Source organism: Amblyraja radiata, chromosome 2 (genome assembly GCF_010909765.2).
Source record: "Amblyraja radiata isolate CabotCenter1 chromosome 2, sAmbRad1.1.pri, whole genome shotgun sequence".
Lineage (NCBI taxonomy): Eukaryota > Metazoa > Chordata > Chondrichthyes > Rajiformes > Rajidae > Amblyraja > Amblyraja radiata.
The window spans coordinates 89,431,532-89,453,439 of NC_045957.1; positions in this window are offsets into that span (position 1 = coordinate 89,431,532).

The window sequence follows — 21,908 nt, forward strand, 5'->3', positions numbered from 1 at the left end:
GGTTGAAATGTTAAGCTTTGTCTGGGTTGTCTGAATCCCAGGGCACATGTTGCAGAATTTGTCTGTGTGAACTTCCATCCCGAAGCTTTACCAGATACAATGTACTAGTTACTGTGTTATTGGGTTATGGAACTGTCTATCATGTACTGTGTTAATTGATATGAGTTATTGGACTGTATAGAGACCACCCCAATTTGGTTCGGCCCCTCAAGGTTCGGGGACCAATAAATGGTAACACCCACAAGGTCTAATGTCGATTTTCTGGAAGAACGCTTGGGATTGCATGACCTTTTGGAGCGTCTCTGCTTGCACGAGGCTAGAAGGGCTTGGCCAAGCAGATACAAGGATCAAACCCGCGGTGGTTAGATATTGTTTAGGTTAATTTGTGTTGTGTTATCCAAAATAAAGTTTAGTTGCTCAAGTGCTTGATTCAGTATTTTATTGACTGAAACTAGACTGGGGGAGCTTAGAACAAGCTATTTACAAAGGGAGTTCGAGACAAGACACAGAATCCACTCACCAGCCGTTGTCCTCAATGAACGACTTGTTCATCTGCACCTCATTACAATATGTTTCTAGTAAGTATTGTACTTGTGGTTTAGTTTAGTTTATTATTGTCACATAAATCGAGGTGCAGTAAAAAGGGTTTTTCGTTGCGTGATATCCAGTCAGCAAAAAGACGATACATGATTACAATCAAGCTGTCCACATTGTAAGGATACATGATGAAGGGAATAACATTTAATGCAAGGTAATGTCTGATAAAGGATTGTCCAAGTGTCTCCAATAAGGCAGATGGTGGATCAGGACCCCACTAGTGGTGATAGGATAGTTTTGTATAAATGACTCCCCAGAATTATTTTAGTTTAGAGATACAGCATGTGAAAAGGCCATTCAGCCGACTGAGACCTCACCAACAATTAATCACTCGTTCGCACTAGTTCCATGTAATCCCACTTTCACATCCACTCCCTACACATTACCGATGATTTACAGAGGCCAATTAAACTCTGGATTGAATGGAATGGAATACATAACCCTGGAACAAAAGGAATTCATTGCCACAGAAGGCTGTGGAGTCCGTCAATGGATATTTTTAAGACAGAGATTGATAGATTCTTGTTTAGTACTGGTGTTGGGGGTTATGGGGGAAAGGCAGGAGAATGGCTTTGTGAGGAAAAGGTAGATCAGCCATGATTCAATGGCACAGTGGTCCAAATGGCCTAATTCTGCTCCTATAAGTTATGAACCTACAAATCTGCATGCCTTTGGGATGTGGGAGGAAATAGGAGCGCCCGGCAGAAACTCGTGTGGTCACGGGGAGAGTGTGCAAACTCCATGCAGACGGTGGCTGAGGTCAGGATTTAGAAACATAGAATAATAGAAAATAGGTGCAGGAGTAGGCCATTCGGCCCTTCGAGCCTGCACCGCCATTCAATATGATCATGGCTGATCATCCAACTCAGTGTCCTGTACCTGCCTTCACTCCATACCCCCTGATCCCTTTGGCCACAAGGGCCACAAGGGCCACATCTAACTCCCTCTTAAATATAGCCAATGAACTGGCCTCAACGATCTTCTGTGGCAGAGAATTCCAGAGATTCACCACTCTCTGTGTGAAAAATATTTTTCTCATCTCGGTCCTAATGGATTTCCCCTTTATCCTTAAACTGTGACCCCTTGTCCTGGACTTCCCCCAACATCTGGAACAATCATCCTGCATCTAGCCTGTCCAATCCCTTAAGAATTTTGTAAGTTTCTATAAGATCCCCCCTCAATCTTTTAAATTCCATCAAGTACAAGCCAAGTCTATCCAGTCTTTCTTCATATGAAAGTCCTGACATCCCAGGAATCAGTCTGGCGAATCTTCTCTGTACTCCCTCTATGGCAAGAATGTCTTTCCTCAGATTTGGAGACCAAAACTGTACGCAATACTCCAGGTGTGGTCTCACCAAGACCCTGTACAACTGCAGTAGAACCTCCCTGCTCTTGTACTCAAATCCTTTTGCTATGAATGCTAACATACCATTCGCTTTCTTCACTGCCTGCTGCACCATCTTCATGTCATCCGCAAACTTGGAGATGTTGCATTCAATTCCCTCGTCCAAATCATTAATATATATTGTAAATAGCTGGGGTCCCAGCACTGAGCCTTGCAGTACTCCACTAGTCACTGCCTGCCATTCTGAAAAGGACCCGTTTACTTCTACTCTTTAACTCTGTCTTTGGCACTGTGAGGCAGCAGCTCTACCAGCTGTGCCACTGTGCTGCCCAGTAAATGTACTTCATTTAAAAATACGACTGCGTTTAAACCCATTCAGAAATGATACTGAGGTAGTGAAATAAATTGGTCTTTCAAGGTAGGGTGATACAGTATAATCTCCCAAAAGTGAATACTTACTGTATAACAGACAGGGCTTAACATCTTGACTTAAGCTGAGGAGTCTTGAAGGAGTACACTCAGCATCATTATACTTGGAAGCTAACATAGCAGGTTGTAGAAATGCAAAGAAACTATTCAGTGTTTGGTTAAGTGCATGTGGAACACCTCCTATGACAAATCTCACAGTAATTACCTACATTTTAGGAATTATAATATGATCCGATAAAGGTCAGCCATAGCAACATGTTTTTTTAAAGATAAATGATAGTGGTCTACAGACCGAAAAATAAAAGTGACACAATAAATCAGCATCATATGGACATAACTGCTTCGATAGAATAAACACATCAATGCCACAGAGCTTTCAATGTAAATATAATGATTAATGGGGTTGGTATGTAAACACCAGGTATGTATGTCTTCTTCCCTTCCCCTCCATTGACCCCACTCTGTGCTTCAGATCTGATTATATTACATTCTCCTTTTAGTCCTGAACGAAGCATTAATATTTATGCTAACTTTTACAGTTGACATCGAGAATTCAGTGAATCCAAGATAAACAGATAGTTTTCATTTAACGTGTAAAAAATACATGGCATATGTAAATAAAGCAATAAAGACATCAAAAAATTAATGAACCAGGATACTTTTAAATAAACTATCTGTATCTCTTTATTTAAGCAGAACTGGGCCCCAATATTTTTTAACGTGTTAATTGATCAGGTGAAAACAGTAAAGCTGAGCTTTGGCTCGAAATAAAACAGCCAAGCTCACAATTTAGATTTACTAACTTAACTGTAATCTTCCTTTGTGAGCCACTTTGACAGCTCTTTCCTGCCAGTGAATGGTTTTGACTTACCCTTGGCTAAAAAACTAGTGACAGAATAAATCACCTCCACTAATAAAATAAAGAGTAATTCCACTTCTAAAGTGGGTCATGATATTCAGGAAGGTGCAAGTAAGTAAAATTTTGAAAAAAAATTGTATGGAACAAAAAATTGAGACACCTAGGAAAGGTAACAAAATATTAAGACTTGAAGTAAGGCAGGAAAAGAAATTAGGAATGCCAGCAACAAAATGAACAGAATTGAAGTATGTCCTTTTGTGGTTAATATCAGAATTACGACATTAATCTAGACATTCAACAGCTTCATTATATTTTTGGAAGATGGACACAAAAAGCTGGAGTAACTCAGCGGGACAGACAGCTTCTCTGGAGAGAAGGAATGGGTGACGTCTCGACCTGAAAAGTCACCCATTCCGTCTCTCCAGAGTAGCTGCCTGTCGCGCTGAGTTACTCCAGCTTTTTGTATCTATCTTTGGTTTAAACCAGCATTTGCAGTTCCTTCTTACTCATTATATTTTTCAATGGTTTATGGGAAGAAATTGAACAGTTCTATTTCCTTGGAACTGCCACAAATCTAAACTTGTGTTTATACCAATGCTAGTCTAATTGTTATTTGGAAAAGTACTGGGGCTATAATCCTTTGTTTAAGAAGGAACTGCAGATGCTGGAAAATCGAAGGTAGACGAAAATGCTGGAGAAACTCAGCGGGTGAGGCAGCATCTGACAGCATCAGATAGAAGAAGGGTCTCGACCTGAAATAGGGCTACAATCCTGCAACCATAGTTAAGCTGACCATTTCCAATCAGATGGATGCCACCTAATCTGTTTAAGATGTGTTGACTATTCAGGTCATTTCAAGGACATTTTTGGTTCGCTCTTTCTTTAGTCACATTTAGTGTTATTTATTCAAGATGTATCAGACTTCAAAATGTATGCGGAGCAGATTTGATCAGCCAAATGGCCTAATGCTTCACCTATATTATGATTGCAGCTTGGTTTGGGAGCGTCTCTTGACAAGACCACCAGAAATTGTAGAGAGTTTGAGTTTGCCAAGTCCATCACACAAACCAGACTCCCCACCAGTGACTCCATCTGTATTTCGAGTTGCCTCAAAAAAGATGCCACCTTAGTCACAGACATCCCACCTGGGTCATTCCTCCTTCTCGCTCTGATCAGATAAAATATATACAAGCTTGAAAGTGCTCACCACCAGACTCAGGAACAGCTTATTCCCTTCTGTTGTCAGGCTTCTGAATGGTCCTTCCATTAGCTATTCGATTCACTTTTATCCCGTTATGGACATTGGACTTAGTCCATGACACTGGCGTTCTGCAATGCTGGGAACTATACTCAGCACTCTGTATCTTTCCCTTTGCTCCACCTATTGTACTTGCACTTGAGTTTGTCTTGATTGTATTTATGTATAGTATGATCAGTTGATCGGATAGCATACAAAACTTTACACTGTACCTCCATACACGTGACAATAATAAACCTAAACCTTCCTACCACAAATTGCAATGAGCATATTGTAAACTTTTCTTTGTTTTTTTAAGTTGTAACTTTGATAAATCACACACAATCCACATTATGATGCAGAGGAAGTATATCTTGTATCCATACCAGTTCCCAGCAGAACAATCCCATCAATCTTATTCTCTCTCTCTCATTTCCCTCATGTCCATCACCTCACCTTGGATTCTTTTACCACTTGCTTACACTATGGGGTAATTTACAAAGACAAGTTAATCTAAACGCATGTCTTTGATGTCATAGAGTGATACAGCATGGAAACGGGCCCTTCGGCCCAACTTGCCCACACCAGCCAACGTCCCAGATACACTAGTCCCACCTGCCTGCGTTTGGTCCATATCCCTCCAAACCTGTCCTATCCATGTACCTGTTTAACTGTTTCTTAAACATTGGGATAGTCCCTGCCTCAACTACCTCATCTGGCAGCTTGTTCCATACCCTCACCACCCTTTGTGTCAAAAAGTTACCCCTCAGATTATTTTTAAATCTTTTCCTCTTCACCGTAAACCAACGTCCTCTGGTCCTGGATTCCCCTACTCTGGGCAAGAGACTCTACTCGATCTATTCCTCTCATGATTTTATACACCTCAGGGTGTATTAAGGTGTATAAACACTTCAAGGTGCTTGAGGAAAGTGGGGGATAGTGCACAAACCCAGGGAGAACATACAATCTCCACATAGATCCTACCAAGGTTTGAACAGAAGGTGAACCAGGCACTGATTAATAGCAATGACACATTTAGGAATAAATGGAAGTGAAAGATGAAACTTCCCTCCGTGTTTTTAGTATAACTATACCCTATTTTCCCATATGACCTTCCTTATTGCCTCTATAATCTTGGCCCTCAGGTTTCATGAACTAAGTCATAGTTTGCTTTCTGTTAACACTAATGTGTCTGCTACATATTATGGGATCGGCAATCTAGGAATTAACTTTGGCATTGGAGATGTGTCATTACTTTGTGGGGGGGAAAAAACTAGATTCATCCTTTAAATCTGTTTCCAAATTACTTTAAACCTTTCTTTTGGGGATCCCGATTAAACAAAATGTTGGATAGAGTACACAGCGGGGGTGGCGCAGGGGGGGGAGGATGGAGGGGGTGGAGTGGGGGGGTGGCTTGGGGGAGGGAGAGGGTGGCATGGGAGGAGGGGTGGTGTGGGGCGGAGGGGTGGCATGGGGGAGAGGGGTGGCGTGGGGGAGAGGGGTGGTGTGGGGGGGGGTGGAGTGGGGGGTGGTGTGGGGGGGGGTTGTGATGGTGTGGAGGAGTTGGATGGTGTGTGGTGGTGGTGGGGTGGTGTGAGGGAGGGGGGTGGTGTGGGAGGGTGCGGTTGTGTGGGGGGAGGGGGGGGTGTCTTAAAAAGACACTGTTTTCAATAATGTGATTCTTTAAAAAAAACTTGTTCCTACAGTCTTGTGATTATGTTTGGTGTTTTGGAGGAATTATCATGTTTGAAATAAACATCACTGAGCAACTGGAGACAATTATGGAAATAGGTGGGAAATTATAATGTCTTTAATTTAAGAAAGTCACTAAAATATGTCTAATATAATAAAACAATGCGTATATGGAAAAATCTTTAAATAATGGTTGATTTCTTTATTACATTAAAGTGGAATACGCTGATATTCCAATAGCTTATTTAAAAAATATATAAACACACTAACAGTAAATGCTCAGGAAGGAACTGCAGACGCTGGTTTTAATTTAGTTTAGTTTATTGTCATGTGTACCAAGGTACAGTGAAAAGCTTTTGTTGCATGCTATCCTGCCAGCAGAAAAACAATACGTGATTACAATCGAGCCATTTACAGTGTATAGATACACACTGAAGATGGACACAAAATGGTCTCCATTTCTTCTGAGCTGCTACCTGTCCTGCTGAGTTACTCCAGCATTTCGTGTTTATTAACAGTAAATTATTAACAGTAAATGCTTGATCAGCTTAATGCTCATCACCTATCTCTCTACGTTCCCACTTTCTGGGAAATATGTACTTATACCCCAAAGTTTCTCTATTCAATAAAACTCTCCAGAGCTGTGCCATTGACTATGTATGTCTTAGCCTGGTTTAATTTTCCAAAATACTTCACTTTGCATCTGTCTGCGCTAAAGTCCATGAGCCATCACTTGCTCACTTTTGCAGTTGATCTAGATCTTGCTGTAATCTTGCACAGCCTTCTTCATTGTCCACTATACCACCAATTTTGATGTCATCTGCAAACAGGTCGCTTATATTCTCATCCAACTCTTTAATATATATGACAAACACCAGCTGATCCAGCATAGCCCCTGCATCACACCGCTGGTCACAGGCATCCAATTTGGAGAAAAAACAACTCCCTGTGGCCACCCTCTGCCTCCTGCCAACAAACCAATCTCATATCCAATTAGATCCCATGTGATCTAATCTTTCAGACCACACTACCCTGTGGAACTTTGCCAAAGACTTCATTAAAATCTGTGTAAACAACATCAACCACCCACATCAAAATTCGTCAGACACAATTTCCCACAAATAAAGCAAAGCAGAATATCCCTATTTGTGGGAAATTTTGTCTGACGAATTGTAGTTTTTTGAAGAGGTGACCAAGAGGATTGGTGGTTGATGTTGCTTACACAGATTTTACCTTGCCTCTCTGAATACAAATAAATCCTGTCCTATAGAATCCCTTAAAATAGCATTGCCACACAAATGTAAAGCACACAAGTCTGTCGTTCCCTGGCTATTTCTATGCTACCCTTCTTAATCAAAGGCACCATGATAGTTAAACTTCAATTTCCAATACTTCCAATACCTGGAATCATTGTCATACCACATGGAAACAGACCCTTCAGCTCAACTCCTTCATGCAGACCAAGGGATATGGACCAAGAACAGGCAGGGGAGACTAGTGTAGCTAGGACATTGGCTGATGTGGGCAAGTTGGGCCAAAGGGCCTGTTAGCACATTGTATCACTCTATGACTCTATGACCAAGATGACCCATCTAAGCTCTGTTGAACCAATCTTAATGAACTCTGAAAATATTTCAGAAAAAGAGGTTAAGGGCAATGCAACGTAAGATTTTAAACAGGTCTTTGAAAAGGCTCGACGTATGTGGAAGATTTATTTTAAATATGGCTGCAAAGCAGAGGGGTGATATTAATGAAAGTAACTATTTAATTTCATGTGCAATACTAAGATGACGTGCAGGCTCAATGGATTGCATTTTTTTTAAATTGATAGATAACTACTGCAAGCCATGCATGAGAATGGTTACTTCATCACTCAATAAAGGGCCACCCACTTAGGCAATTTTTTCGTCGACAGCCGGAAAATAGGCTGTCGCCACATGGTCGCGGGGTGATGTCTGTATTGTCGTGAGTTGTCTCCTCAAATGTCATAAAGAGCCTGTCCCACTTAGGTGACATTTTAGGCGACAGCCTGAAAAGAGGTTGTCGCGGCGTGGTCGGGTCGGGTCGTGACGCATGTAGTGACGCGCCGGTGATGCGTGGTGTCTCCCTGCCGCCCCAGGATTTGTGAATGTTCAAAATCCTCGCATGACATCTGCTTGTCTTAACATGTTGTGCACCTTTTTGCACGGACGTACGGGTGATGCGTGGTGACGCATGGTGATGCACGGTCATTGCCTATACTAATTTATTGTGCATCCCCAATGCGTTACTATGCGACAATGATGCATCATGATGCGACGCAATGTTGCCCCAGATAAAGCAACCTGTGGTATCTTGTCGTATCGTCTCGCGGGTGGACGGACATTGACGCCGCTTGACAGCTGTGATGCCACAGGTGCTCTTCTATGCTGTCGCATGCCGTCCTATGGCGACGCATGGTGATGCGTGGAAATTGGTGACGCATGGTGACGCGGAGTGTTGTACCTTGATGCGGCTGTGTCGTATTACTTGACGGCTTTTAGGCGACATCAGGCGTCAGTCATTGACGCCCGTCATTGCCCATAAAATCGCAAAGTGGGACAGGCCCTTAACTTTTTTCTTGTCGCCGTTGGATTTTAGAAACATAGAAACAGAAATTAGGTGCAGGAGTAGGCCATTCGGCCCTTCGAGCCTGCACCGCCATTCAATATGACCATGGCTGATCATCCAACTCAGTATCCCGTACCTGCCTTCTCTCCATACCCTCTGATCCCCTTAGCCACAAGGGCCACATCTAACTCCCTCTTAAATATAGCCAATTTTGGCGACAGTGGGCTTGACGTTGCATGTCTTCTCCTGTCACAGGTGCTGTCGTAGGTTGTCGTAGGTTGTCGCCAAGTTGACGCCAAGTGACGTTGGTTGTCGCCGGGTGCTGACTTCGGTGAATTCCATTGGCGACTACCTACGTCAACCTACGTCAACCGGTGACTGGTACCAGCGACTCTTGTCATAGCTTGTCGCGGGTGGACATAGGTTGACTTTGGTTGTCGTAGTTTGTCGCCTGTGTCTGAATTCTGAAGAAGCGTCTCAACTCGAAACGTCACCCACTCCTTCTCTCCAGAGAAGCTGCCTGTCCCGCTGAGTTACTCCAACATTTTGTGTCTATCATACATTAATTTTAACCCTCACCTCTCCTATTGTGTGGTATGGTACACCTGATTATCCATGTCATGGGACAACCGAGCATGAAATTCTGAATTCTGAAACAATAGCTGTAATATATACAAAGCTTCTTATTATTGTTTAAATCTAAATAAATGACAATAGTTATGAGATAATTTTCAGTAGCATTTACACTGAGAATTATTTTTTGTTTGTTTATAAGTGTTACATTTGTACTATATACCATTATATAATTTTAGAATGCGGTGAATAGTAACCAGTTCAATGCCCAGCAATAATAAGAAAAATATTTATGCTCTAGCTTTGGATTCCTTCAGCATGGTACCAAAACATGGTGACTCTTGTAAGTGGTCTCAGTGGCTTATTTCTATACAGTTTGTACTTGACCTGGTATAGTGCTTATGTATAGTAATAATTTAATGAACTGTATGCAAGAATAGCAGTTCACTGTACTTCGGTACATGTGATAATAAAGAACGTTCAACCATTGAGCCAAAGATTATAACTTCATGGTAAGAAATAAAATACGACGGAGTTGTGTGGTCATCTCATATAGTTAGATTAAGGAGAGACAATCAACATAGTATATTTTGCAAAATTTACAAAACTACAATGAGTGGAAAAGATTTATGTGAGAATAAACTGCTTGGGTCAGAAAATTAAGTTACAGAAAATGTTGCAAGCCTTCCAAGTGTAGGTAAACAATTACAATCACTATTAAATCTGTAACACTTAAAAAGTAATATTGTAGCATCTATGCATGGCACCAAAGCTCCAAAACACAGTTACGATAAATCAACTATGTTGTGTATCAAATGTTGTACTATTTCGAGGATAAACTTCTCTCCTCCGTGTCTTGTATCTTCTGCTGTCTCAGAGCTGTTTTTGTATTTAAGTTGCATACATTTTGTAACTTGTACGCTTATCTTCAGAGCCCTCCATGCCATTGCCCTCTTCCAGTACCTCAATCTCCAACTGCCCTAAGACCCTCCAAAATCTGTGTTCCAAAGCTGATTGCCCTGAATTGAGTTGCTCCTCTCCTCACATCTGTACCTTCAACTGCCAAGGTCCAAAACTCTGTGATTCCTTCCCAAAGTCCTCCCATCTTTCTACCTTTCCTTCAACCTTTAACATACTCCTCACATCCTTATAAGGTCGTAAGTGATAGGAGCAGATTTAGGCCACTTGGCCCATCACATCTACTCTGCCATTCAATCATGGCTGATCTATCTTTCCCTCCTAACCCCATTCTCCTGCCTTCTCCCCATAACCACTGACACCATACTAATCAAGAATCTATCTATCTCTATATAACTGAAAGTCTTCGGTTTGTGCCCATGATGTGTCTCTGTGTCAATGTGGTTTTCCTATCTTCTTCTAAATGCGAGGCCACCACCTTCCCGTTTTTAAGGCAAGGCAAGGCAAGGCAAATTTATTTGTATAGCACCATTCGTGCAAACTGCAATTCAAGGTGCTTTACAGGAAAGAAAAAATAAAATAGTCAATAATTAAAAATTGCAAAATAAGCAATACGACAAATGTATGAATAATAAAACAACGTCAATGAAACAATAAAACGATTTTAAAAAGCACATAAAAGGGTTAAAATTAGACGGTTAAGATTACCTGCATGTCGGGTTATGGAAAAGCTATAGTAAACAACAGTGTTTTTAGGCCTGATTTAAATGCGCTTACAGTTTGTGCACACCTCAGGTGTTCAGGGAGCTTGTTCCACAGGTGTGGAGCATAAAAACCGAATGCTGCTTCAGCCTTTTTAGTTTTGACCCTGGGAACACATCCTACTCACATTTTTCTTGTGGTGGTGATAAACTTCTTCCTGTCACATTCCCACCAATATTTCGAGTTATTAATCGTTGAAATTAAAAAAAAGGCAAAAACTGCTTCTCACAGAAAGCCTTTTCAATTGATCACAATGGATAGCCAAAGCCAACTTTTAAAACACCAGCTTCCAGTGACGTCCCAATGCCCCCCACCCCCCCCCCCACCAATGGGAGACTGAATATTCCACCACCTTCCAGTGATGTCAGGGGAGGGCCTCATTTCAAAAATAGCTGCTCCCCAACCGTCACTTTTGCACTGCTTGAGGTTGACTCAACATCGACTCCTCGACTCCGCGCCCCACTCGCTGGCCTCTGCCCTGCTCGTTGGCTCCGCTCCACTCGCTGGCCTGTGCCCAGCTCCGCTTGCTGGCCTGGGCTCCGCTCCGCTCACTGGCCTGGGCTCAGCTCCACTCGCTGGCTGGCCTCGGCTCCGTCCGGCTCGCTGGCCTCGGCTCAGCCCTGCTCACTGCCTCCTCCCCACTCCCCCCCCCCCCAACGTTGCGTTGGGGGTGCAGACCCAATGGGTCTGCACTTGATCTAGTCTCTGCCTTAAAAATATCCTTTGACTTTGCCTCCACAGCCTTCTGTGGCAAATAATTCCACAGATTCACAACCTTTTGTCTAAAGGCATTCCTCCTCATCTCCTTCCTAAAGGAACATCCTTTGATTCTGAGGCTATGACCTCTAGTCCTAGACTCTCCTACTAGTGGAATCAACCTCTCAACATCCACTATCCAAACTTTTCACTATTCTGTACTTTTCAATGAAGTTCACCCTCATTTTTGTAAACTCCAGTGAATATGGGCCTAGTAACACCAAATACTCATTCCTGGGGTCATTTTTCACCCCTTCAGAGCCAGCACATCCTTCCTCAGATATGGTGCCCACAATTGCTCACAATACTCCAAATGTGGCCTGACCAGTGCCTTATAGAGTCTCAGTGTTACATCCCCATTTTGGTATTCTAGCCCTCTTGAAATAAATACTAACATTGTGCTTGCTGCCTTTACTACTGATTCGACTCGCAAATTAACTTTCTGGGAATCCTGCACCACCACTCCCAAGTCCCGTTGCACCTCTGATTTCTGGTTTCTCTTCCCATTTAGAAAATAGTCTATACCATTATTCCTACTACCAAAATACATACTCCACACTTTGCTACACTATATTCCATCTGCCGCTTCTCTGCCCACTCTCCCAACCTGTCCAAGTCTGCAGAGTCCCTGCTTTCTCTATGCTAACTGCCCCTCCACCTATTTTTGTATCATGTGCAAACTTGGCCACAAAGCCTTCAATCTGCTTGTGCAAATCATTAATAAAAAACATGAAGAATAGCGGCCCCAGCAACGACCCTTGCGGAACTCCACTAGTCACTGGCAGCCAACCAGAAAAAGCCCCCTTTATTGCCATTCTTTGCTTTCTGTCAGCCAGCCAATCTGCTATCCATGCTACTATCTGCCCTTTGATACTATGGGCTCTCATCTTCCTTAGCATCTTTATACTAAGTTTTTTGTTCACCTGTCCTGACAATCGGTTATGTGCATTAATGTATTGTTTGATATTCTTCCTGTGAACCGCTATTATCTGTCACAGTAAAGCTCCTGGGCCACATAGTGATGATAACACTGCTAGCAGGTCTCCAAGAGACCGAGATCTAATCCTAACCAAGGTGCTGAGTGTATGGAGAAACAAAAAACTGCAGATGCTGGTTAATACGCAAAAGGACTAAGTGCTGGAGTAACTGAGCTGATCAGGCAGCATCTCTGGACGACATGGATAAGTGATATTTCAGGTCAGGACCCTTCCCCAGACTGATTGCACGGGGGGAGATGGAAGATGGGAAAGAGGAGCGGTAGGACGTAGCAGGTAATAGGTTGATATAGGTGAGAGAGGACTTTGATGGGAACAAATTGGAACAAAGGCCAGAGATGAGAGCAGATGGTGTAATACAGGTTTGAAGATTGTCAAGCCAGGGGGAGCAAATTGGTGGGATAGGGTGGAGGAGGGGAGAGGTAGGTGCAAGCCCAGGTAGGGCACAGAGGAGGGATGGGGATGGGGGGGGGAGGAAGAGGGGTATGTGGGGGAGAAAGGGAAGGGATTTGGCAGGGGGTCGGTAAGAGGTTAATTAAAATTAGAGACCTCAATTTTCATACAGTTGCGTTGTAAGCTTTTCATGTGGAAAACGGGATGCTGTTCCTTCAGTTTGCGTGTGGCCTCACACTGGCTGAGTGTATCACATTTGCAGGTACTCCCCGTAAACACGCGTTTCTTCTCGGTGCTCTGGTTTGCTCCCACATGCCCAAGCAAAGCTATGGCTACTGTTAATTACCTCTTAATATATGTAGGTGGCAAAAGAATCAGAGGGGAGTTGATGAACATGGGAGAAAATGATCTTCAGACTGAAGAAGGGTCTCGCGCCCGAAACGTCTCCCATTCCTTCCCTACGGAGATGCTGCCGGTTCTGCTGAGTTACTCCAGCATTTTGTTTCTACCTTTGATTTAAACCAGCATCTGCAGTGCTTTCCTACACATGAGAAAAAATGATCTGCCTTACACCAGAAATAATTTGTAAATGTTGCATCCAATAAATGTCACGGTATCAGGAGCAGTGATGTTGAAATCTATTTATGATTTGCAAATCCCAATTCTGGTCTTGATTCGCCTTCAATACTTCCAAAATATAGTTTTGAGGCCATTAAATATATGTTTCCAAAATATACTTTTGATAATTCCTTTTGAACTCCATTGAAATTCAGAGATGAATAAAAATGGAAATGCTGTTGAAGGTTTTTTTTTGCCTTCAGTGCAATTAGTGTTATTTAGAGGAAAGAAAGGCATTCCATCAGGTGACTGCAAAAGCACAAGAACAGATCTTATTTTTATGTTTTGGCGGTGCAGACTCCAAGGTCATTTTATGCTGATAACCTGTGCTGCAGATCACCCAGGATGCTCAATACTCCTACGGGCAGCATTCAGCACGGCATCAGCAGTATGACCAAGACATCCTCCCTCAATGAAAGCTAAAGCGTCGGCGGTGTCAGACGGGCAGCTCTCTAATCAGCTCGTGGAGACGAGATGTTTCCGAGGCGCCAAGAAATCATGTGAATAGCCATTTCATTATTCTGTCCCACATAACTCATGAAATGAGGGAGTGCAGGAAGAATGTTAATCTTTGTTTAAGTAACTGGAGTCCTTTGAAGGGAGACAATTTGATACGTTAGCTAATTTGTATCAGACAACAAAAAATAGACACCAACCAGCCGTCTGATTCCACTGTCCCACACCAACCATGATACATTAATGATATAAACTGTAAGTTTGTGCGTGTGTGTATGTATATATGTGCGTGTGTGTGTATATATGTTTGAGTGTGTGTGCATATGTGTGAGTGAGTGTGTATGTGTCTGTGTTTATATATCTGTGTGAATGTATATGTGTGTACGTATATATGTGCACATATATGTGTATGTGTGTATGTACGTGTGTGTATTTGGGTATATCTGTGTGTTTATGTATGTGCATGCATGTGTATATATGTGTGTATATGTATATACGTATGTGTGTACTGTGTGTATCTACATATATATATGTATGTGTATATATAATAACATAAATAAAATTAAAATTAAATACATTTTATATCAAAATATAACAAAAATAAATATATGATGGTGGTGCTCAAATTTATTTTCTTCAATGACCGATTCATCAGTTTGTTGAAATGAAGCTTTTGTAGATGAAAGTGAAAAGTTTGCTATCACATTTTATACAAAATAATTTTGTAAAGCAAGGTCTTCCTAATCTTTGTCTTTCCTCCTAGCTGGTGAAATGTGTCTTTGATGGCTGACAGTTCTCTGCTTCAAAACCAGTTCCCAGAATTTCAACAAGTAACAGAACATTGGCTGTCAGTTGTTCTCTCTTTGTACATTCAGTTCTGTTGACTTCAACTGTCCCAAATATATGGAGGCGATAGCAACTGCAGGCTGTTTCATTGGAGTGTATGAGAACGCCTTCATAATGAGAGTATTTGAATAAAGAGGTCCTTCTGCAGTTGTACAGTGCCCTGGTGAGACCACATCAGGAGTATTTTCTGGAAATTAGAAGGATGAGAGGGTCTCTTATAGAAACATAGAAAATTATAAATGGACTGGACAAGCGAGATGCTGGAAAAATGTTCACAATAATGGGGGAGTCCAGAACTTGTCAGTTTCTTTGTTGAACTAAATTAAGGCGCATGTTGCAATCAAAAGCGCTTGAACAATTGGTTGGGAAGAAAGCCAAAAGGTCACAGTCTAAGAATAAAGGGGTGGCCATTTAAAACTGAGATGAGAAAAAAAAATTCACCCAAAGAGTTGTGAATTTATCGAATTCTCATCCACAGAGGCAGTAGAGGCCAATTCACTGGACGAATTTAAAAGAGAGTTAGATAGAGCTCTTGGGGCTAGAGGAATCAATGGATTTGGGGAGAATGCAGGCACGGGTTTCTGATTGTGAATGATCACAATGAATGGCGGTGCAGGCTCGAAGGGCCAATTGGCCTACCCCTGCACCTATTTTCTATGTTTCTATGATCTGAATATAAAGCAATTGTAATAGCTATATTTACGTCCTACAGAGGACTTTTGAATATATCCACTAATTGGTGAACTAAGTGTTGGACACTGCCCAGTCCAACATGGGTACTGACCTCCCCACCATCGAAGGGATCTATGAGCCGCTGCCTCAAAGTTAAGCAGCATCATCACCACCCCGGCCATGCTGTCATTTCACTCCAGTTGTTGAATCTGATAGTACATGCTTTCAAGCTTTTGTACCTTCCACCTGATGTGAGAGGGGATATAATAGAGAATGACCCGGATGTGAATGGGCCTTGATTATGTTACCTGCTCATGTTCATGTTATAGGAACAGAATTAGGCCTTTCAGCCCATCAAGCCTACTTCCACATTTAATCATAGCTGATCTATCTGTCCCTCTCAACCCCATTCTCCTGCCTTCTCCCCAAAACCCCTGACAACCTTACTAATCCAGCATCTATCAATCTCTGCTGTAAAAATATCCAGTCACGGCCTCCACAGCTTATCTGTATGATGGAATGAGTTATGAGTGTTCATAACTCTCTTCAATTTCTCATGGTTTTTGGCAAGGTTTGGAATGCATCGGGATAGAGTGCTTTCTGTGGTGCATCTGTAGTTCTGAAGAAGAGTTTCTGACCCAAAACATCAATTGGCTTCTCTTTCCATTGATACTGCTTGACTGGCTGGGTTTTCTTTAATATTCCCCCATTTGCTGCAATAATTGTTTGAAATTGGCCATATTCCAATTTAAAAATAACACGATCTCAGGACGAGGCAGCATACCCAGTGAAGTAATAAAACTCAGCATTGAAGAGGTTCATTTACAAATTATTTAATCAGAACTGCACATGTGGCCTTATCAGTTCCTTATACAGCTGTAACATGATGTCCCAACTCTGCACTGACCGATGAAGGCAAGAGTGCCAAACACTCTCCAATTCACCCGATTCACCTGTGTCACCACCCCTTCCTGGAATTATATACCTGCACCCAAGTTCTCCAACACTGCATTCATATTCAGCAAATTACCCCATTCAGGTGAATGGTAGAAAATAGAGAGAGTTTATGGGCACGTGGGAAGAATAAAATGAGAAGAGTGTAAGATTTGTGGGTTTAAGGTCAGTGAACACTGAGGTCAGAATGATACAGTGTGGATAGAGGCCCTTCGGCCCAACTTACCCACACCGGCCAACAATGTCCCAGCTACACTAGTCCCACCTGCCTGTGCTTGGTCCAAATCCCTCCAAACTTGTCCTATCCATGTACCTGTCTAGCAGTTTTGGATAGTTTGGATAGACTTAGATAGGATCGGTGAGTGGGCAAAAGCATAGCCCATGCAGTATAATGTGGAAACTGTAAATGTGAGATTATCCACTTTGGTGGCAAGAACAGGAAGGTAGATTGTTATCTGAATGTTTCAGATTAGGAGAAGGGGAGGTGCAACAAAACTTGGGTCACTGAGAGTAAGCATGCAGGTACAGCAGGCAGTGAAGAAAGCTAATGGCATATTGGCCTTCATTGCGAGAGGATTTGAGTTGAGGAGCAAAGAGGTCCTACTGCAGTTGTACAGAGCCATGGTGAGACTGCACCTAGAGTGTTGTGTGCAATTTTGGTCTCCTAATTTGAGGAAGGACATTATTGCTATTGGGGGAGTGCAGCATGAATGAATGAATGAATGAATACGTTTATATACTGTGCAACGAAATTCCATTGCATCTCCTCCGGTTAAAAAATACAAACACGACAACCATTGACACATATGTACACTTATTAATAAAAATAATAAATAAGTATTTAAAAATAATTTAAAAAGAATGTTGCATTTCTTGGAATTACATTTTGCACCCCCAGTGTTCTCTGTTGGAATTAAGTTCTTTTATCGCACATGGATAGAAAGTATTTTTTAGTCTCTGGGAGCCTTCAGAGACCTGAATCGCCTCCCAGAGGGTAGCAGAGTGAAAAGGTGGTTGGCAGGGTGGGATGTGTCCTGCTTGATGTTTGTGGCCCGGCGCAAGCATCGGGCCCTATATATATCATCCAACGAGGGCAGTTGAGTGTTTGTAATGCTCTGTGCAGTTTTTATAACTCCCTGCAGCACCCTCCTCTCAGCCACAGTGCAGCTAGCAAACCACACGAGGATGCCATAGGAGAGGATACTTTCCACGACGCATCGATAGAAGGACAGCAGCAGCGGCTGTGAGACGTTTGCTCTCCGCAGAGACCTCAAGAAATACAGCCGCTGCTGTGACTTCTTCACGAGAGTGACGGTGTTCATTTGCCATTTGAGGTCCTGGGAGATGTTTATTCCCAGGAACTTAAAGCCAGTGACTCTCTCCACCATGTCTCCTTTGATGTATAAAGGAGCAGGTTCCTCTCTCCTCTTCCTCCTGAAGTCAACGACCAGTTATTTTGTCTTTGATGGGTTGAGTACCAGGTTGTTTTTGGTACACCAGACAGTCAGTTTTTGGACTTCATCTCTGTAGGCAGACTCATCGTTGTTGTTTATCAGTCCCACCACAGTTGTGTCGTCCGCAAACTTAATGATCCTGTTTGTACTGTGTGTTGGTATACAGTCGTAAGTGTATATTGTATACAAGATGGGACTCAGCACACAACCTTCTGGCGCTCCTGTGCTGAGCGTCAGGACTGGGGAGTAATTGGACCCCATCCTGACAGTCTGTGGGCGGTCTGTTAAGAAATCCTTAATCCATCTGCATGTGTTTGCATTAACACCCAGATCAGACAGTTTGTCCACCATTCTGCTGGGGATGATGATATTAAATGCAGAACTAAAATCTACAAATAACATCCTCACATATGAGCCAGGGCGCTCCAGATGTGTCAGTGCAGAATGTAGAGCTATGTTGATGGCATCCTCCGTTGACCTATTAGCTCTATATGCAAACTGATGCTGATCCAGGGTGGATGGGAGTGAGGACTTAATGTGGGCCAGGGCCAGCCATTCAAAACACTTCATCACCGTTGAAGTGAGAGCAACAGGTCTATAGTCATTCAAGCATAGGTTCACAAGGTTAATTCCCGGGATGACAGGACTGACATATGATGAAAGAATGGGTCCACTGGGCTTGTATTCGCTGGAATTTAGTAGGATGAGAGGGCAACCTATAGAAACATATAACATTCTTAAATGATTGAACAGGGTAGATGCAGAAAAAATGTTCCCGATGTTGGGGTTGTCCAGAACTAGGGGTCACAGTTTAAGAAAAAGGGCAGAAGGCAGTGGAGGCCAATTCACTGGATTTTTTCAAGAGAGATTTAGCTCAGGGTTGAGGGAATCAAGAGATATGGAAAATAAGCCAGATAAGGTACTGATTTTGGATGATCAGCCATAATCATATTGAATGGCAGTGCTGTCTCGAAGGGCCGAATAGCCTCCTCCTGCACCTATTTTATGTTTCTTAAATGATGGGCTAATCCCAGCCTCAACTACTTCATCTGGCAGCTTGTTCCATACACCCACCACCCTTTGTGTGAAAAAGTTACCCCTCGGATTCCTATTCAATCTTTTCCCCTTCACCTTGAACCTATGTCCTCTGGTCCTCGATTCCCCTACTGTGGACAAAAGACTCTGTGTATTTCCCGATCTATTCCTCTCGTGATTTTGTACTCTCATGAGGTGAAGGGCTTGTTTCTGTTCTTTGTGACTCAGCGACCGGCTCTATGACTCTGTATTATTCAGCATGACTTGTTTACTCTTCTTCATCTGGTTACTATTAAGAGAGGTTGTTAAATAAGCCGATGCCTAAATGGTTTGCAGTCACTCTTTTAACAATTAAGTGATACACAGCTGCTCATTAAAGAGGCTGTGATTCAATGATGGATTGTAGAGCAAGATGTCCTCATTGTTTTGTTGAAGAAACACAATGTAAGATATTTAATAAGTTGTAAAACCCTGAATGCAAAGAGAACTGGAAGTGGAAAGATGGATGAAGTTCAGAGATAAGGAACAAGACAAAGTAGAGAAAATGTTAAAATAATTTAATATTCTTTAATTCTCCCTACCAATCACAATGAGTAGCAATTAGACCTTTTAGCAATATACTTCTTTGCTTAAATGGACACCCCTTTCCTACTTTCTGTCATGCTTAGTGGTCATATGATGGAGCGAGTGTTGTAAAGGGGCTGTCCCACTTGGGCAACCTAATTGGCGAGTTTAGAAGAGTTTGAAAAAATGGCATGTTGAAGACCTCCTTCAACTACGTTGAAGACCAGCTTCGACTAGGTACGAATAGCTACGACTAACTTCGGGAAAATTGGACACCGATTAGTGGAGAGTGAAGACGACCTCCTTTGATCTCCTTCGACCTCTCTTCGACCTCCCTTCGACTATGATGAAGACTACCTACGACTACCTTCGACTACCTTCGACTATCCTTGATTACCTACGACTAACATGTTGACCTACTACGACCTACACGACTAAACCTACGAGTAGAAAAAGTATCGATTTTTTCCATGGCAACCTTTTTTTACTCGCGGGCATTTTTTAACATATTGAAAAAAATGCAGCAACTTAGCTGAGGCCTCGAGTACGCTGAAACCACTCTCGAGCATGAACGAGAGTTACGAAGACCTCCTACGGCCTTGTGTCGCCAATTCTGCGAGTATGTCGAGGGCAAACTCGCCAGAACTCGCGGATTAGGTCGCCCAAGTGGGACAGGCCCTTTAACTTCGTACCTTTGCATTTAGTGAATACTGAGACTAACAATTAACAGCAAAAGTCTGAGGGGAGCAGGACCACTTAGCAGCAACATCGTGACTGTGCAGATATAAGAACTTGCTTTTTGATTTAATCCTTCATAATAGCCTACATTGTAAGCCTCAATTTTATTTATTGCAGGCTATTACCTTCCAATTCTTTGTATTTATCTGTTAACTATGATGCCATATTCCTAATTACTGAATTAATGCTTGCAATCAGCAGAAAGCATTATTATAATGTTATTTTTATTTTTTCACAGCCTTGAAAATAAGGAACAATTGACTCCTGTTTTGTCAAGGACAGAACTCCTTTGGTGCTGGTATAATGTTCCAGCCAACCCTCATCTTCAGTTTTATCAGCACACTCCCTCTACAAACTTTTGGCAACGGTGTTTAAAAGTGGAGGAAAATTCCAATGAAAATATAATTACCAATTAAGACTTTTAACTGGAAAATGTGATTGCATTTCTCATTTAAAGAGACATTTTACTTGTGGAATACTGTGAACTCTACGCAACATTATATTGACTTCATTTATTTTTTAATTAATTTTTCAGCATGCGGTCATTGCTGGCAAAACCAACATTAGCTTTGCCTCGCTGCCCTTAGATGATGATGGGATCCTTTCTTGAAAAATTGCATTCTTTCTGATGAAGGTATTCCTACGTTGTTAGGGAGTTCAAAGACGGACTTGGTGATGATGAAATAAAAGCAATAGTCTAGAAATTCCTTTGCATTACTCAAACTAAAAAGGGGCCATTTTTTTTTTTTAATAATAAGGCTTGATCTCGAATATTGTGTACATTTCATCGGGGTGTCAGCATTGAGGAACCCAATTCCTGACTCATGAGATTTTTGTTTGCATTAGTATAATTTTCCTGTCTAACTTTCCTAAGTGCTGCTCAAAATTCTTCTCCACCATGATTTATGGCTTCATTGGTCTAACAAACAACCATTCATGTTTCCGAAAGAAATAGGCAGGTTTTAATAATAATATTTATGGGGCATTTAGACAAGCCGTGAAGTAGGTAAGGCATAGAAGGATACAATCCTAATGAGGGCAAATATAATGTGTAGAAGGCAAAAGGTTTGGTTTGGTTGACTGTGCTGTACGACTTGCTAACTACATGACTATTTCTCCTGCAATCATGCTTCTGTAGATTGAACTGCTGCCTCTTGGCATCAGAGAGCTGGGTTCGATCCTGACCTCAGACATTGTCTGTGTGGAATTTGCATGACCTCCGTGTGCTGCCATGGGTTTCTATTTTCCTCCCACATCCCAAGAAGGTGTGAGTTTGTTGTGAGATAGACACAAAGCGCTGGAGTAGCTCAGCAGGCCAGGCAGCATCTCTGGAGATAAAGGATGAGTTGGGACCCTTCTTCAGACTGAAAGCAGTGGGAGAGAACTGGAGATAAGGGTTAGTAGTTAATTAGCCTCTCAAAGTTTG